General features: G+C 34.7%; 3 long non-coding RNA genes and 1 pseudogene across 4 annotated transcripts; all 4 read left to right on the forward strand.

Annotated features, from left to right (window-relative positions):
• LOC128205825 (ferroxidase HEPHL1-like) overlaps positions 1-18,101 on the forward strand; it is a 322,009-nt pseudogene that overhangs the window by 213,857 nt on the left and 90,051 nt on the right.
• Positions 12,967-14,145, forward strand: LOC128246116 (uncharacterized). The gene is made up of 3 exons (XR_008263237.1): positions 12,967-13,004; positions 13,382-13,463; positions 14,085-14,145. It is a non-coding gene; the product is annotated as an uncharacterized LOC128246116 (long non-coding RNA).
• Positions 14,585-15,535, forward strand: LOC128246098 (uncharacterized). 2 transcript variants are annotated; one of them, XR_008263235.1, is made up of 4 exons: positions 14,585-14,629; positions 14,730-14,820; positions 15,016-15,096; positions 15,475-15,535. It is a non-coding gene; the product is annotated as an uncharacterized LOC128246098 (long non-coding RNA). The 2 variants fall into 2 exon arrangements; XR_008263234.1 differs by having other exon boundaries at positions 15,472-15,527.
• On the forward strand, positions 16,681-17,333 carry LOC128246131 (uncharacterized). The gene is made up of 3 exons (XR_008263239.1): positions 16,681-16,706; positions 16,875-16,957; positions 17,270-17,333. It is a non-coding gene; the product is annotated as an uncharacterized LOC128246131 (long non-coding RNA).

Consider the following 18,101-nt stretch of genomic DNA (forward strand, 5'->3'; position numbering starts at 1 on the left):
GCCTAAGCAGCATAAATTGCTGGCAGCATGTCGTCCTGCAGAATTTCCAGTTTTAAAGTCAATAAATGTTGTGCACTGTATCTGTCTTTTAAGACTTTGTACAAGGTTAATCTGAAGTAGTCAGATGGTGTTTGCATCTCAGGATTTGCTCTGTTTTGCTGTCGACCAACTCTTCTTGGAATTGATGGTTGAATGTCGAAGCCTGAGCTTATATCCGTTGCTTTCATGTACAGTCCATTCTACACATCAGGATCAGCCCTCCAGTCATTGCACAATTTGACAATGACGTAGGTTTCTTCAACGGCATGCAGTAGATCACTGCCTTCCTTCTGAAGAAGATTTGTCAGGTTCTTGGTAGTACCCAATGTGTTGCGCCACTAAAAGTGAGATAATGTATTCAAAGCGCAGTACAGCGGACAAATACTGGCCGGCCTTCTCGTCTCCGTCTTCATTAATAGTTTCAAGTGCGTGGACCACGTTTCGAGTGCGTCCGCACGACTGCTCGTTATGCATCGTGTCTCACATAACGAGCGAAGTTTAGTGCGCCGGTTCATGTCCTCTTTCGTTGCGACTTCTCTAGAAAGCTCGTCCTGGAACGCTGCTAGACGATTTGTTGAATAATTGAACAAGAATCCAATGTCCTTAACTGTGTCCATCATAGTTCAGACACTCGGGTGGAACTGGTACTGGAGGCATGATTGCCAAGTTCCTTCTAGCAATTGTTGTTTGGTATCTTCATCTATTGAAGTCAAAGTGAGACTATCGAAATCAGGATATGCAGGACTATGTTCGGCATTATTGGCGCCAGACCTTTTACAATTTCAAATAATTAAACCCGCAAAATTTTACCAAGCCGATTGGAAATGTTTAATGTACGGCGTAAACGCGCAGACAACTGGTATGCAACTTCCGATAAATTATATACGAAACATTAATGTCGCGTGAAAATATGTTTTAGAGCCAAGGACTACGATTTATTTGAAATACCAGGTTTCCTATATAATAAAGCGCATTTGTCGGAATTTCATATTTTAACTCCTCACCCTCCTATATGCCTTCAGTTTTTATTGCAGGTTTGGCATTTTTATTTTTTCGGTTTTTCTGAAAAATGTGTAGGCCGCGGCCTACACGGCCTATAGGAAGCTACGCCCCTGACAGTAGTGTTATATAATCACGAGTTTATCACACTTTTTTAATATTTTGTAATTAAAGAGTTCTATTGGTATATTTAAAATGGATGATCATTGGCCGGTCAATTAATAATACTTTTTTGTTGTTTATGACTTTTACGTTCTGAGTGATGATCATTAGCTGGTCAATATAATAAGAGGTTAATATACGGCGCCGGTGTGCCGTTTGTCCATAATGGCACACCTGGTCCGTAATGGCCCGAGGGCCATTGCAGACCAGGTGTGCCATTATGGACAGACAAAAGCCCTCGGGATGGAAGCATTGCTTTGCTTGAGCGCTTTTCACGGCGTATATAATGCCGAGTTTTTCATCTGCTTTCCTGTTGGATGAAGTTATATCGTATTTATATTTAGATTGCAGACGCAAAGAAAGAAAATAAACGTATTTTATGTACATACCAAGAAAGCCTGGCTATCTGGTATTTCATAACTATAACAAGTAATTTCATTTTGAAAGTTATAACTCTGTGGTTTATGCAGGAAAGCCCAGCTTTCTGTTAATTCACAGAGATCACTGACATAGCAGTGGATTAAGAGAGTTTGAAATTCATTATATACAAGAAAAAAGTTGATGCATAGCATCAAGTCGGCGCAATGAAATTAGAAGAAAAAGGTGCATGCAGATAACCAAAAAATAATATTTTGTTTTATGTTGGGTGTACATATGCTCGAAGGTCATTATGGAACAATAGTTTAAGCCCGGAATTATAGATATTCTGTTTTTTTCCCCAAGCTAATCCTCCGGTTAAAACTTAATTATAACAAAAATATACATACGTTTCTTCGGATGAAATAGAGTCAATGGTCTAATACATAGATTTCAATAGCATGAAATTCACCTTTTATTTGTACCGGCATGTTATGTGAATTCCTTGTTTTATATTTTGTATAAGTTTTTGTAACACATTTCACTCATATGAGTATATAGAACGGGGATAATACTATACATCAAAGGGGAATTATCTGGAGTTCTTTCTTTCGAATGACATTTTCAAGACAAACAATTAAGCTCAAGGTTAATTTTTCAAAACTCGGCATTTTTGCTGTCACCAAGGGAGATTAATGCGTAGGCGGTTTACAAACATAAAGGATATTTTAATAGTACCGTGTAACCTTCATCTATTTGGTATCAATCGGAACACCTCGGCCTGTATCTATCTCGGAGATGGCCGAGTTGTTATGATTGAGTTGGTATTTAAAATCAAAATTTTCAAAATGATAAGCAGGGCTATTATGATTTAAGGTTTCATTATCAATTAAAGTGTAAAGTTTTTTAAAACAAACTAAACTTCATATTTTATCATGCAACGTGGAAACTATTGAAAGCATTGTTCTGCAATTTATGAACTTGTCCCTAAGTTGGAATATTTCTAAAGTAATATCAAATATTCTGGGCGCCGACTAATAAGTCGATCACAGGCATTTGACCAAAAGGAAAATTACATAATTAAACGAAAGTTCTTTTATAATTATTATGTGATTATTTATTTGGAGCTTAATCAAAATCATTTGTATACAATCAAAAGGTTAAGTCACCTTGAGGAAAATTATTATATAGTTTCATCTTTAATCATTTATTAAAGAGTTCTGCCATAACTTTGATAAAATAGTGTACGTACAGCCGCTCGGTACACTCCGCACACGTTACAAATTTGGTGGCAGCGGTGGGATATAATGGATAGTCCGAACGATATCCGCCCACCTTCTGCAATGGCAGACAATAAAGATGCGACAGTATTTCATCAAGAAATTGAGAAGTTACGGCTTCTGAATGAACGTTTGAGACTACAGTTAGAAACAGAACGGTTACAACGTGAAATATCTTAAATGTCAGTCAGGCATTGTAATGTGATAAAAGAAGAAGGAAAAACTGATGTGTCTCCAACACCATTGGCAAGTAGCACTCCGTACATTAAGCGAGGGCGGCCTGATATTCCGGTAAATGATGATGATAGAACCCACTATGATGTTTCCTGGGGCAAGCACATTACAGGTAGAAAGAAGAAAAATCATAAAGACGTGATGCTACAACTAGGGCTGTGTATCGTCACTCAACTCACGATGCGATGCGTATCACGATACGGACTACGCGATTCACGATACATCACGATATATATATATATATATATATATATATATATATATATATATATATAGTTTATATAAAAAAATATGTAGGACTTAAATATTTGCCTATTTTGTAAATTATTGGGCATATCCTTACCAAAACTACTTTTTTAATGTTTTTAATTATTTAGCATCGGCGAAGATGCGTTGTCATGTTTGTAGCGGTCCTACGAAACACTGCAAAGCCTAGCAAAGTCAAGCAAAGCCTAGCAAAGCCAAGCAAAGTCAAGCAAAGTCATGTTTTTTTTTAACAAAGTAAGTTTAGTAGGACTTGTAATCGTTATTTAATCCCGAAAAGATGACTTTGTCGTATTAATGACTTATTGTGAACGAGAATAAGGCATATTTGCATGATATCTGCATGATACAATATCTGAGTCAAGCAAAGTCGAATAATTGAAGCAAAGTCAGTTTTATTTTGTACGAAGTCAATGACATAACACGCATAAGTAATATTAAAATACAAAAAGATGTCTTTGTTGAATAAATGACTTAATGAGAAATAAAATACCGTATACTTTCACGATACAATTTCTAATCAAAGATTAGCAAAGTCAAGCAAAGCCTAGCAAAAGTCAGAGATATTTTGAACCTAGTCAATGAATTAACACTCATAAGTAAGATTTAAATGTTAAAAAAGATGTCTTTGTTGGATAATTGTTCTTATGGGAACAAAAAATATGCATGCTACAATATCTAACTCAAGCTACGTCGAGCACGGTCGAGCCGAAGCAAAGTCTAGCAAAGCCTAGCAAAGTCAGATATATTCTGAACAAAGTCCGATTTATTCTGAACAAAGTCAATATATTAACACTCAGAAGTAATATTCTAATACAAAATACAGAAGCATGTCTTTGTTGAATAATTGACCTTATTGGAACAAAAAATTTGCATACTTGCATGCTACAATGTCAAATTCAAGTTACGTCGAGCAAGGTCTAGCAAAGCCTAGCAAAGCCTAGCAAATTCAGATTTATTCTGAACAAAGTCAATATATTAACACTCAGAAGTAATATTCAAATACAAAAGGATGTCTTTGTTGAATAATCGACCTTATTGGAACGAATATTTGGCATACTTGCATGCTACAATATCAAATTCAAGTTACGTCGAGCAAGGTCTAGCAAAGCCTAGCAAATTCAGATTTATTCTGAACAAAGTCAATATATTAACACTCAGAAGTAATATTCAAATACAAAAGCATGTCTTTGTTGAATAATTGACCTTATTGGAACGAAAATTGGCATACTTGCATGCTACAATATCAAATTCAAGTTACGTCGAGCAAGGTCTAACAAAGCCTAGCAAATTCAGATTTATTCTGAACAAAGTCAATATATTAACATTTTTAAGTAATATTTTAATACAAAAGGATGTCTTTGTTGAATAATTGACCTTACTGGAACGAAAATTGGCATACTTGCATGCTACAATATCAAATTCAAGTTACGTCGAACAAGGTCTAGCAAAGTCAGGGATATTTTGAACAAAGTCAATGAATTAACACTCATAAGTAAGATTTTAATCTAAACAAAAGTTGTCTTTATTGAGTAATTGTTGTTATGGGAACGAACATTAGGCATACTTGCATGCTACAATAGCAAATTCAATCTACGTTGAGCAAGGTCGAGCCGAAGCAAAGCCTAGCAAAGTCAGATATATTCCTAACAAAGTCAATATATTAACATTTTTAAGTAATATTTTAATACAAAAGGATGTCTTTGTTGAATAAAAGACTTTATGAGAACGAAAATGCATGATACAATATCTAATTCAAACAAGGTCAGGCAAATTATAGCAAAGTCAATCAAAGTCAGTTTTATTTTGAACAAAGTCAATGAATTAACACGCATAAGTAATATTAAAATACATAAAGATGTATTTGTACATTGAATGATTTTATGATAGAGAGAACAAGGCATATGTGCATGATGTACTACCCGGGTCTAGCAAAGCCAAAGAAATTAGAGCTAAGTCAGTTACATGTTGAATAATGTCGATGCATTATTTTGATTGGCTTAACCTAATAGGAGGCGCAGTGAGCGGGACGGGACGGAATATTTTCATTGGCCAAGGAATACAGGGCACATTATGTAAGAGGTGTGAATATTTTCATTGGCTGTGGACGGTTTGGCGGAGGTGTGATTGTATTCAGTGGACAGCGGCCGGATGCGATGTTGTTTATGGCCTGTGTCAGTTAGGCCCTGTGCATTGAAAGTCACATGAAGCCATTTGACACCTGACAAATGTCGTATTATTTGTGTTTCCGTAATGTACCGAGTTCCATATATGTCACCTGCCAAGTACCTTTCTTTTCATATATAATCTGTTATATGTTTTAGTATATTCATTAACATAGTATATCTGCTAGAGATAATTCGGCATTATTGCTATCTGAGTACACTTTGTTTAGGAATTGAAGTTGTGACAGTAATTTGTTAGTGACATTTTTACGCAGTTTTGGATACTCTGCCTAATTTAACTAATTACATCGGTGTATTTTGGTGATCTTTTATGGTGGTATTGTATTGATTTAATTGTAATAATCGTTTAAATATATATAATATCAAAAGGGTTATTCATATCAGTTTTTAATGGGGATTATTCCTGAACGTAGTGTTAGTTCAGCAGTTTGGGAAACGCTGCTTAAGGTTACTATGTGTTATTAGTTTAATTGGTTGTTTGTCTTGTAAGTGTTGTTTAAGTAACTAGTTACATGAGTTATTTTTGGTTGTTTGTCTAAAGTGTTGCGTTGTGTAACTATTGTCATAAGTTTAGTGTGGTTGTTTGTCACTAAGTGTTGCTTTGTGTAACTATTTGCATAATTTTAGTTTGGTTGTTTGTCTACTAAGTGTTGCTTTGTGTAACTAATTGCATAATTTTAGTTTGGTTGATTGTCACTAAGTGTTGCTTATATTAACTATTTGCATAAGTTATTTTGGTTGTTTGTGTACTGGTGGTATAGTCGAACAAATAGAAAGTGTATTTTGTCTACTAAGTGTATTAATCGAAAAAATAAATATATTTCTTATATAATAATTATTAGTGTTAGGGGGTTACATCTGAACAGTTCACAATGCCTTCTGTTAGTGCTCGGAAGCGTGTTAAAAATGATCATCGTCCTTGTTCAGTGTGTAAACTTAATGTTGGTGAAAGTTCGAATTCCGTGCATTGTAATTCTTGTGCAAAATGGGTACATGCAAATTGTGATGGAATTAAAAAAAGTGACTTAAGTGTTCTGTTCAGAAGAACACTATGCGAAACTTAAAACTTCAAAGCTTTTCTGGACATCAAAATCAGAAGAAGAAACGCGCAAAATGTTACGAAAACTTCTTACCGCTAGTTCAACAAAGAACGAAAACTCAGTCCACAAATGGCAAATACACAGTGTTTAAGAAGCCAAATCAGCGCACAAGATGTCGGGCTACAAGGAGTCAGCGAAAGTAAGTCCGGGTGTGTCACACGATATAGCTGTATGCATATCATTATCCCGTAGGGTACGCATTCCGGGTCGAAATCCTGTTTTCTGAACGTAAATATCAGGAACAATACAACGCGTGACTACATGCTAAAACTATAAAAATAACCTGCTTCTTGAACCCAACATCTGTACCATCAAGTTTCATCAAAACATCTTAATTCCAGCCTCTATACCAAGTTTCATCAGAATATCTTGAACCCAACATATCAGCACCAAGTTTCATCAGAATATCTTAAACCCAACATCTGCACAGAGTTTCATCAGAATATCTTGAACCCAACATCTGTACCAAGGTTCATAAAAACATCTTAAACCCAGCCTCTATACCAAGTTGCATCAGAATATCTTGAATCCAACATCAGCACCAAGTTTCATCAGAATATCTTAAACCCAACATCTGCACAGAGTTTCATAAGAATATCTTGAACCCAACATATGTACCAAGGTTCATCAAAACATCTTAAACCCAGCCTCTATACCAAGTTGAATCAGAATATCTTGAACCCAACATCAGCACCAAGTTTTATCAGAATATCTTAAACCCAGCATCTGCACAGAGTTTAATCACAATATCTTGAACCCAACATCTGTACCAAGTTTAAACATAACCTGCTTCCTTACAGTAAATAACAACAACATCTCGTAATAACATGTTAAACTTAAAAAAAAAACAATTAACGGGCCATGGCAAGAGCGCCTCCACGTGGTGTGGCCTGGATACCGTTGATCAAACATGAACCAACAGTTCTGTTAATATTTGATCAACGGTAACTGAACGCTCTATTAAGAAACGCATCTTAACGATAGTCAAACTTCCTGTGACATTTCTGTGTTTTAATGCACAAGTCATTAAATTAATACATATAAATTATACATTTTTCCATAGGCTTTGCTAGGCTTTGCTAGGTTTCGCTGGATTTTTCACTCTTGAAGTAATGTAATTTTACAATTTAACACAATATCTGCAATAAATTATACATTTTTCCAACAAAATATATAACACTCATACAAATAAATACAAATAAATAACAATAAAACAGACTTTGCTTGACTTTGCTAGGTTTTCATAGGCTTTGCTAGGTTTCGCAAGATTTTTCAATCTTGAAGTAATGTAATTTTACAAATTTAACACAATATTTGCAATAAATTATACATTTTTCCAACTAAATATATAAGACTCATAAAAATAAATACAAAAAAATACAAATGAATAACAATAAAACAGACTTTACTTGACTTTGCTAGGTTTTCATAGGCTTTGCTAGGCTTCGCTGGATTTTTCAATCTTGAAGTAATGTAATTTTACAATTTTAACACAATATTTGCAATAAATTATACATTTTTCCAACTAAATATATAAGACTCATACAAATAAATAACAATAAACCAGACTTTGCTTGCCTTTGCTAGGTTTTCATAGGCTTTGCTAGGTTTCGCTGGATTTTTCAATCTTGAAGTAATGTAATTTTACAAATTTAACACAATATTTGCAATAAATTATACATTTTTCCAACTAAATATATAAAACTCATACAAATAAATACAAATAAATAAAAATACAACTGACTTTGCTTGGCTTTGCTAGGCTTTGCTTGACTTTGCTAGGCTTTGCAGTGTTTAGTAGGACCCTGTTGTGTAGTGTTCCCATTATATTTTAATTCGGCCAGACACAATTTACAAATAACTTAGTTTATTGTCTGACTTTGCAAAACCAAAGTTCTCCCAAGCTTTGGACTTATATTTTGCCGGCGCATTTCTCTAGGGTTTCTCTTTACTACGAGAGGCCTGTTGTAAGTTTTTCGGTATCGGAAGTAGAGGATTACCTTATATGGAAAATGCTTAAAATAGCACATGACGTATTGCAAAGGTTACGATCTACGCACACTTCTGGAGAAATGACCCGGAAACTGATGCTTTCTGTCACGGAAAGCTCACGAGAGAGATTCGATTCGAATTTCTTGAGATTGAAACTGAGATTTAAGCTTGCTTAGATATCATCGCTGACCAAACTTTAAATCAAAATACTACTCGCGCCTTTTTTTGAATATAATTGTGACTGAATTAAGTTCCTAGAATTATTTATCGCGTTTTCGCTTATATTGTGAATCGTCATTTGATTTCGCGACTATATTTAAAAAAAAAACAGCAGTATTTGTCTATATTTTCTTTTCTGTCGAGATGTACATCCAGGTCGAGGAGCGTGTGTTTTATTCCATTGCAGATTCAAGTGGATGTCTTGGTAGTGCGCTTGTGGCAGGTGATTCCAACGTACATCGTATCCAAGCAGCGATTCCAAATTGGTCCACTATTCGATGCCTCCCAGTATCAGGTACACACATTTTTAAAAGGCAAATGGATGTTATTTAAATGATTATGGCGAACTATTTTGCTTCAATATTGCATAAAGATGTTAGTGAATGTATTATGACCCAAATAATCTGCCACAATATACAACTTATAGTCTCCTTCAGTTTTGCAGACGACATATTTCATCAACCCGAAGACCTTATTCCTTATAGTATCCAATTTGCCCTGATATATTTGATGGTTATTACTGTAAACACTATGTTATGCACCAGTAAATTGTAACCCCCCCCCCCCCAGGTCCGGGGGAATACCAGGGATAGCCGGTGAAAAGGGCCATGTTTCTACTTTCCAGGTGGCCCCGCAGGGCCGGGTGACTGCGGTGTTTTGTCATAGCGCCAAATTAAGCCGAGATTGGGCTTTATGTAGAGTCTCTGAGGTACGGGGGCATTTGGCCGGGGTTAAACCATCAGTTTGTTCCCGCAGGGCAGGGATTTTACCCGGGGTTGGCTGGACCGAAAGTCAAAGTCCCGGCTATTCCCCTGACCCTGGGGGCCATGGTTACAATATTGACTGGTGAATTAGCCTAGCACTATTATCTCAAGGGTATTCTGTGAGGAAAAGTGTGTCCATGCAGTGTTGGCTTTCAACCCAGAACTGCTCGAACCAACTGAGCTTTCCGGACATGTAGGATTTCGTATCCAAACACTCTCTAATTTTCCCCATATTTACATTTAAGGGTGATTCTAGCACTCGGTTCTTTCTTTTCTGACACCAATAAAGACATCCGTGGAGGTAGTGAAAGTACCCAGTGTGGTGGCTGGACACATGAATACCAGAACAATAGCACAGCCCTCTAACCAATTGGCTAGCTGGGCAGCTGGTTTTTACACATGCACACACACACGCATATACACACGCTTCATGCCTTCCACCAATAACCTTTTAGGCTGATCCAGAGATTCTTGCATTTTACTTTTGATATATCAGTATATAAGAAGTCCTGCGAGAAAGAGTGCATCCTGTGTGTGGCTTGAACCCATGATTGCACTAGCATGGCATTCCAGTGATTAATTTTGTGCAAAGGCTTCTCAAGGCTGTTTCACTGGACCATAAATTTTATTTTTCCCAAAATATTCTTATTTTTTGTCCAATTTCATATTTGCAAATTATGTTGATTTATACAAATTGCAGTGAATTTTATAAAAAAAATCTTGACATGACAAACTTGTTCACAGCATAATGTTTGCATAAAGAAGTGATAACATGTCTATTTACCATTACCCACACACTGTTTACTCCACTCCGCCATTTATTTTGTAGCTTGTTCTTGCTCACACATTTTACACTCCTTGGCCCCAATTAACCTATAAGCTGATTCTGGCATTTTTACCTTTTATTGACACAAGTAAGGAAAACAATTTGGAGGAAATATTGTTCGTTTGAATAATAGCCTTCTTTTGGACTCAAACCCATGGCGGCAGGAACATTAGCACAGTTCTCTAACCTATTGAGCTGGGCTGGTGGTTCTTACCCACACAAGGTACAGATACATGTAGGCCAATATATTGCTAGAAGTAAAAATGTCATATATTGCCTTGTTTCTCAGCCATTTCATCTAAAGGTCCCTGTTAGCTCAAAGTACTTGTTAAAGTGATTGGTGTATACAAAATGTTTTTCTTAAGTTTCTAGTCAAAGACCTTCTTTCTTTTCACTTTTCCTGTTTAAACATCCCACATATCAGTCAAGCTAAACTGAATAATTTTTTTATGTATATGGACAAACAAGAACTCCACACGACCACTTTTTAAACAGTGTATTATGTGAAAAGAAAAGGAAAAATGTTTTTTTATTTAATACCAATTAAATTCCATGCGCCAATCATATCACAAGATATGGTACTGCATATTCCATTCCATATTAATTATTGAATCAAATGTTTCTTGATTGATTTGAACCATCCAATACCAAAATAATATTATTAATGCATCAGTCAATTGTAACCAGGCCCCCCCCCCAAAAAAAATGGTCCTTACCGGGGTTAGGGTTAGCAGTTTGTCCCCACAGGGCTGGGGTTAAACCCGGGATTTGCTGGACCGAGAGTCAAAGTCACCGGTATTCTGGACCCAAAGGGGGGGTCGTGGTTAAAGAAAACATAAAAACAAAAGCTACCATTGTTCAGTTTACCTCAATTGTAGGAGCCAAGTTTGTGAATGACAAGAAGGGATTTGTGGCAGTTCTGCAGCTTTCATTGAAGAAGGAGTTTTACCCATGTGTCTATATTCATCTTGGCTCCAATGATGTTCAAGCCAGAGAGGATGTGTTTTATAGGTACACATTAAATATGTTTGATTCTATTACGTAAGAAGCAGTATTTTCAATAAGCTTCGTCAAGGTACCAGTTTTTAAAAACTCCCTTTGGCGTACTCTATTTCTATGACACACATTTTGTCTACTAAGTAACAAAACAATTTATGAAATTTTATTTAATCTCCTTTTCCTCAAGTTTTAATGTTATGAAATATGCCTGATTCAAGAAAGTTATGACAAAGTGTTATTACGACTTTATAATGCTTTATTTGAAGAAGTCACTACTTGTTTGCCTTGGCTTTATTAATAGTCTAATAATGTATGTTTATTTCAAAGGAGAGTCACTGAGGTATGTGATAGTATCCACGAGACGAGTCCGGAAACTGAGATTGTTTTATGTTCTATTCTGCCACGAAAAAAGAATGACAGACGAGTATCTTCAACATTAGCGAGAGTCTTCAACAGATGGATCCAGAATGCTAACACCATGCTAATGGACATTTCAGAGGCCATCCCATGCATCAGATTCCTTGGATATGGAGCTCAGGTATAAATCAACAAAATAAGTTTATGCAATACAGAAATAGAAGTTGTAGATATTTGGCAAATTTAAGATGGTCCTTATTTATATAGACAGGTAGAAATATGTAACTGTAATGCATTTTTATGCCTTTGTGGATATGGGTTGTCATAATGATATTGTTTATTTCATTGGTATACATATATCATTATTATAAGTCACGTGACCTGCCCATGTTAATTTCTCATATTCCCATCATGGGCAATTTCGTACTGTCACACACTGACAGTATCGTTTTGACCGGTTGACATGATACTGTCACATAGCACGCACGTCTTAAAATAGGCATTTTTTGGTTTCCCAAGTCTGAGGTGGTAAGCGCTTATTAAAATGTATTGTGAATCTGGTTACAACCGGTGTTTGCCTTATTTCTAAACAACATTTGCAACAAAATGACAGCTAAAGTAAACAAACAATAATTACAGAATAAATTGATTAAACTTGAAAGTTGTGTTATGGTAAAAATCTTATATATCATGTATATAAATGTAACTGTGTTCGGTATAATAAAATAAATATTGCATGGCTTCCAGTGTGACAGTACATATTGTCAACATTCGGGTAAATACTGTTACCCTCGGCTTCTCCTCGGGTAACAGTATTTCCCTCATGTTAACAATATGTACTGTCACACTGGAAGGCATGCAATATTTATATAATATTCACCAACTTTTTCAAAAACAGTATATGAGCAATATCATTATTTTTGTTTCTGTATCTCGGTTAACAAGATAGTATATTGAAGATAGCAAAGATGAAGACTTAATATTCCAATGATTGAAAAGTTTGTTAAACCATGCATTCTGTCTTTATATACAATTAAGGAATGTGCTGATGTGTTGGGTCGTGATGGACTTCATCTGAGTCGTGTTGGTGGTAGACATTGTAGTCAGGCGATTGAGGAGGATGTGTATTCCTAGAGTGAAATAGCCTATCAGCAGGATGTACATTGGAATGAAGACATACGCCAACACCATTCAGCAGAGATTGATGCATCAAGCTTTGACCAGTGGTATTTGTTTCAAATATATTTCAATTCAGCTGAGTTAATTAGTTTTTTGCCTGTGTAAAATATCTGAATATTGTCATTACCTCAGTGTTGTTTAAGGGTATAAGATGAACATGTCGTGTTGATGAATTAACATGAAATATTTTACAATGATAAGAATTATATTAAATGTTGGCATTGTTCGATACTGTCTCACTTAATTGCTTGTTGTATGATGCAAGGTTAAGTATGACTCTTGTTCGGTTTGTAATATGTTAGTCAGTTAAAAGAAGGATGTCCATTTAATTATAGTTCATATGGTGTTCCTAACTCCCTATGTCTGAGATATTAAAAACAATATTTTCCTGGTGCCTTATTTTTAGCTCTGACTATTTTCAAAGCCTGGCAGCTGCTGTTGAACCAGTCAGTGACCAGAATGTCCAGGCCAGCAAGCAGCCTCTGTACTCGGAAATAGTCCGTTTGGTAAATACAACACTTGCTCTAAATGGATGGCATTTGCTAGATCAATAGTTATAATTTATCAAAAGCATTGAATTCTCTGATAAGATGCTTGTGTTGGTTGGTAGATATAGGATATTCATTCATAAGTTACCATTTACAGGTAATTCAAACAATTATGAACCTTTTCTAATTTGATATTCGTAACATTTGGTCAGTCATCAAGTTAGTCTTTCGGATGAACAAGCCCGAATTCATGTATAAATGCTTGGCATTTGATTTTTTTAACAAGCCCTGCAGTATAAAACCCAGAAATTGAGGAAGCCAAAACACATTTTACCAGTGCAGGGATGGGGCTTGTGCTAATATATATTTTATCTATTTTGTGTCGAAAGTAAATTAACACTTATTTACTAAGGCAAAAGTGGTCAATGTCAAGTGTTTTAACCTTAGCATGGAAGAATCAAATATGTTGTGTTTTTTTTTGCCTTAATTCCTATTTTGTACCACTGTTCTTTTTATTTTGAAAATGCCTCTATTCAGAGGAGATAACAAAGGTTATTCTTAATTATAGTGACTTCATAAAACAGATGAACTGAACTTCATATTATGACCGCAAAAGGAACATTTGTTTTATTCTTACAGCCAGCAGCTGAAGTTCCAGATGTTACCTCAGTGCAGCATAATGTGAAGTTACCAAGGCGCAATGTTTTGAAGGTCTCTGTTATGTTTGTTTTGTACTTAAAATATATATTATAACATAATTATTTAATAAATATAGGTAATAGTGCAAAAAAACTTATGTCAATCTGAGATTCCTGTGCTGGTGTTCTTTTTGAAAGCCTGTTAAGCTGTTTCAGATGGGCAATGCAACAATTTTAATAAAATTTAATGAGCATTTACATAATTAAACTTAAATACATTCATTGATGAAAACATTTAAAGCATGTCTGTTTCTTGTCTACCTTTGGTAGGGACAAGGGTTAAACAACCTGAAACATTTCCATATTTTGCTATATTTTTATATATCCTGATTGACTTATACCCAGAAGGTAGCCAACGTTTTTTGTCATTAATATTTAGGTTGATGAATGTGCTAGATCAGCCAGACCATGTTACCACAGATCAAACAAAAATCGAAGGGTAAGGCGAAGAAAATTTACGCAACACAGACAGCTGAAAGTTCAAAGGTAAATGAAATATATTTGCTGATGTTAAAGATTCTGTTTAATTTACTTGTCAAATCAATTAATTGATGTTACAATTATGTTTCCACATGTATATTTGTAGATCTGAGCAGTATAAAGATCACGTTGAAATTCCGTTGACATCTGATGTAACGGTAAAGGTGAAGGCAGACAATGTACATAGCATCTGGATGGTAAGTTACAATATTCCTGTAGTGATGTAGTTTCTTCAAAGAAGATTAAAATCAACATAACTATCAAAGTTAATCCTAATCATTTTCTGAGCCATAACAATGTCCTAGTGTTGTGATGTGTTCTTGAAATAGAGAGAAGAAACACTTTTGATGGTGGTTATGTATAATAAATGCTTTGATATCTTGCATATTTAGTGCCCGAAAGAAGACGCCATTACCACAAAGAAGCGCCTACCTGTCTGCTCTACAATGACTGGAGTTAAGAAGATAAACAAGGTAAGAACATGCTACATGAAATTGCAATTTGTAACAAATTGCAGCATCATTTAAATTAAATAAAATTCAGTTTTCCAATAATTTAATAAGAAAAGGGTAGGCAAATGCAAAACCAATGCCTTTGTTAATCTATGAGGATTTCATTCCAAGCTTCATTTAGTAAAACCAGAGTTATAGCCCTTGAGTTTGCATTATTATTATTATCATATTTTTTTTTCTATTTATTTCTAAGAATGTTTTGGTGTATTGCTTTGATGCTTTCTGTTGAAATGTTTTAACGTGCAATATTACGAAAAGTGTCGAAGTGAATTGTAAAAACCTCATTTTATAACTTGAAGCAAGAAATATTGAATGCATTGTGTCCGTTAACTGTAGCAGACATGGTTTGACTGCCCCCTATGCCCAGTGAAGTGTTCTAGAGAAGATTTCCTACTGGACCTTTTCTGTCGACGCCATGTACCTGGAGGGACCAAATACAAGAAGAACACTGACAATTCTTTCTGTCATCGGGTATGTTAGATATTTACTGAGTAGTACGGTAAACAAGTTTTTTTTTATATCAGTGAATGAGTTTTACCTCTTAGTTTATAATTATACATTGTATAATATATTTTTCATAGTCCTTGGCATCTTCATTTCTTACATGACTACTTTGTAAGTTTTAATAAGGTGGCTATGATTAAATTGGTATATTTTGATCCCCCACCCCCTTTTTGGAAATTTCCCCCTGGCCCCTTAAATTTATTGACTGATATAAAAATGCTCAACACGGGTCTAACCGTCTTGCATATTTGTCAGGTATTGGAAACAGCTTAAATTGATACCAGCTGGTGTTGATGTAAACATTTACATGTAAAAAGGGAGGATTGCTACATTGTGTTATGCAATAAGACAGAGCATGAACACATATCCAAATGTGATACAGTCATTTATAAAAAACACACAACCCAAACCACTATTTAAAACAAGAATTTGATGAAAATGTGGCAATAAATTCATATTGGCGTAAGATACATTGGATTGTCTACTTTCTCTGTGACATTCCCCCATCCCCAGTGAAAGATATGTTTATAATTGTATATATGCATTAGTTTTGTTTATTTACTGAATCTTAATGCTCATTAGATAATCAATGATTCTTGCTTGTCAATAATTGTCAATTCATTGTAATGTTAATCAAATTTAATTGAATTAATGCCAAAAATGACAGATTTATATGTAATATTCATTATGTGCATTCTGTCTAATAAAAGAAATTTTAGTCAGTTTTAATGTCAAAACCATACTTTAGTGCAAACAGGGTCCAGGAACTCAAATTATAAATTTATGATATCCTTTCTGAAATGACATTTATCTTGCTCGTTCAGTGAAATAAATTACAATATTACATTGAAAAACAAAACAAGCATCATCTATATATAATGAACTTCCCATTAGGGTAATTTTAATGTTAAAATAATAAAAAGGGATATTAATGTTTAATGAAATTATTTTATTACAATTTACGAACAAGAAATCAACGAAGAGCAGCAGAAGTCAGCCAAACTCGAAGAGCACCATTTCAACATCCAGTCTGAACCCTGCAGAAAAAACTTCACCTCCCCATCAAGGTTTAATTTCTTTCTTGGGTACTAAATCAAACATTGTTTATATAATTTTTTCATGTTATTCATGCTTCTTTTTGTCAACACTTACTTATCAACTTAATATCTGTGTAAAAATAAAAGTTATTAAGGCTCAAGTGTACATGAATTCAGAAATTTGTGATTTTCTTACAGATGAATTGGATATCGCAGATCACGCCGATTTCTCCAAATTAAAATTACTTTTATCAAATGATGTTGAGCAAAATCCTGGACCTGTGAGTTATAAAATATGTTAACATGAAAATAACGAAGAGATCAAAATTTATGAAATATAAAGTTACTATTATTAAGTTAAGTGCCAACCTCCATCTTCTGCATGTTATCCTAAAGTTTGTTTATGACATTTAAAAAAATAAAACAGTTTAAACTGGTCTTGCTTTAATGACTAATATTAAGAAACATGCAATATAACAGATTTGTAATAAAAATTTTGCATTTTCTATGGTCTGAATGAAGGTAATAATTCAGAAAAAGATTAAATGATTTATTTACCATATAAACAAATTTCTTCTGTTTTTGTCCCCAAGACCTATCACTGTGAATGGAATAATTGTGGATTCATCGGGCTAACAACAACTAGAATGGGACAACATGGACGAGAAGAGGAATGCAAATGGGCGCAATGCAATGGATTTCAGCGAACGAGCTACGAAGACCTGGAGTTACACATTATACACGACCACTTCTTTGATGTATGGTGCAAAAAAGATTTTGTAATGTTTAACTTTTTTGCATGTTTATAACACTAAATAGAAAATTAAAAATGTAATGACAGGGTTTATCAATAGCCATGATGATCTCCTTAACCTACTGAGCAATAATAAATTAGCTGTGGCATTCCCTTGTGTTCATGTATGACACTGTTAAACATCTTTCTGTCAATTTTATTTCCCAAATGATTTTTTATTTTTAGGACAGAATCACCTTTCCTTCCCTAGATGATTGGCTGGAATATCTCCCAGAAAAAAGAATCGACCCAGAAACCACTGATTTACGCTTCTGTCCAAAACACCTGGTAAGACCTTTTCAATAGTTTCCATATTTGAACTCAATGTGGAAATAAAGGAGTCTTTTTCAGCAATATTTCACTCACAAATATGAGAAATATTCAATGTCTTTTACAGAGAAGCAAGCTGAAGTTGTTACTGTTTGATGAGGACTACCTGGACATGCCGACAAACAAATCCTACACAATGAGCGACCACCTGTGTACACTGGATTTTGAAAGTAATCATTATACTAAACATTTCTTAGATATTGAGAAAAATTTATTGAAAAAAGACTTTTGTTAGGTGAAGACTGGTCAGATTATAATGGTAAATTTGAGGAAAATGACACTGATTCACTTTTAAGTCCAGA

Source organism: Mya arenaria, chromosome 2, assembly GCF_026914265.1.
Source record: "Mya arenaria isolate MELC-2E11 chromosome 2, ASM2691426v1".
In the NCBI taxonomy this organism is placed as follows: domain Eukaryota; kingdom Metazoa; phylum Mollusca; class Bivalvia; order Myida; family Myidae; genus Mya; species Mya arenaria.